At 39.5% G+C, this 1,934-nt stretch overlaps 1 pseudogene; it reads left to right on the top strand.

The window, feature by feature from the left end:
- The first annotated feature begins 416 nt into the window (after positions 1-416).
- LOC101595697 lies at positions 417-1,237 on the top strand (annotated as a pseudogene).
- The last annotated feature ends 697 nt before the right edge of the window (positions 1,238-1,934 follow it).

The following is a 1,934-nucleotide window of genomic DNA, read 5'->3' as shown; positions in this document are numbered from 1 at the left end:
TCTTTATTTCTGGTTGTTTTCTTTTCTTTTTTTTTTTTTTTTTGGTCAGGTAGGTTTTGTTTCATAAACTGTTGCACACCTGTGTTTGGTGCATATATATTTATAATTGTAATATTCTCATGTTGGATTATTCCCTTGATGAGTAAGAAGTGGTCCTTTTTGTCCTTTTTGGTAACTTTTGATTTGAAGTCTATTATATCAAATATTAATAGAGCAACACCTGCTTGCTTTTTATTTCCATTTTCCTAGAATGTCATTTTCCATCCTTCCACCCTGAAGAGGTGTCTATCTTTAGTGGTGAGGTGGGTATCTTGAAGAATCAGATAGAAGGTCTTTTTTTTTTTTGTGATCCACCCAGATAACTTACTTTTTTTTTTTATTTTTTCTTTCTCAGCACAGGTGAAGGCTGCACACACATGGATGGACAACAGTTGGAAGTCCTTGGAGGTGCAGTGAGTGTGGCCCAGGCTCAGCCTTGCTGCAGGAGCTGAGGCTGGTCCCAAATCCAGTAACCATAGTCCCCATACCCCCATGGGTATGCGGCAGTGGAGGATGAGCATGCAACTCCAGGACCCGTGCCTTGTGCCATGGCCCATTTCCAGAAAGCCAAGGGCAGAGGTGGTCATAGCAGCAGAGGTAGCAACAGCTGAAGCCCTGGGGATCACAGAGATGCAAAGCAGAAAGAACACAGGGATTTCTGGAAACCCCCTTTTCAGTGGTTTGTGGTCATTGCCTTGCTAGGAGTTTGGAAATCTGTTGCTATGTGTTGTTTGACCTTGTTGATTATGAAGACTTTCTAAGAAAACTTGGGAGTCTATGATGCAGATGGTGATGGAAATCTTGATGTGGAAGATGCCGAATTCTATTAGGACTCACAGAAAAATCTGCTTCATAATGGACATTCCCACCTCAGGAGGCTGAACTACATGCTGAGCCAAATGAGCAGGTTCCTAAGTGGACAGAACCCCAAACTATTAAAGATGAAGTAAATAAACAAATTCAGTATTTTATTCATGAAAAGGTACACACAGAACATGGAAATGACCAGCACCTGGAAGTGGATGTACCTGCAGGAGAACAGCAGCCAGTGGATGGCTACTTCCTCATGGCACCTGAGGCAAAGGATAGGTTTGAGGCCCTGGAACCAGGAGTATTTCATGAAGACACTGAACATAACTACCTTGTGGAAGATATAGTGTCACAGGACCATCATCACAATATACAAAAGGCGACATGAGCAGGAAGAAGACTCAGATCCCAGTGAACCAATGGAGATCCTGACAGATTACACCAGGATACAGATGAAGTAACATACCAAGATGACAATGAACCCATGTATAAGGCTTCATAAAATGAAGGGACAGAAATAAAACATAATACCATGGAGTATTTCAGCATAATTTCAGAAGAAATAAATGCTTATACCATGGAAGAGCAGCAGCGCACACCTTCAGATATGTAAAGCTTAAAATAAATAAATAAATAAAAAACTGGCCCTATTACCCTAAGAGGACCAGATTAATGATATACTCTGAAATATGGCTGTGATAGAACTTGTGAAGTAGTTATGACAGATCAAGATATTTGTGAATGAACACTAATGTTGTTTTGAGAGAATTATAGTCCACTTGCATTTTAGTGTACTATTTTTATATTTTCCTTTAGAAACAAAGCCATATAATGTTACACTGTTCAATGTCCTTACTTGATATTGTCCACTGGATTTCTTTTATCTTTTTCTGTGAGAAACAGCTTTATTCTCACCTGCACTTATGTGTGTTTTCAGTCAAGACCTACTAATTGTATTGATGATGTAGCAACAAGTGTCCTGATAAGGTTGAAATATATTATTAATAATTAGTATCAACTCTGCTGGGTTGAACTGTGCAAATGCTGCATTGAACAGGAATTAGAAGCCATTAAGAGCACCTAGC

This window comes from Jaculus jaculus, chromosome 8 (assembly GCF_020740685.1).
Source record: "Jaculus jaculus isolate mJacJac1 chromosome 8, mJacJac1.mat.Y.cur, whole genome shotgun sequence".
Classification (NCBI taxonomy): Eukaryota; Metazoa; Chordata; class Mammalia; order Rodentia; family Dipodidae; genus Jaculus; species Jaculus jaculus.
The sequence above is the reverse complement of the archived record's forward strand: the minus strand, read 5'-3'. Positions and strand labels throughout refer to the sequence as shown.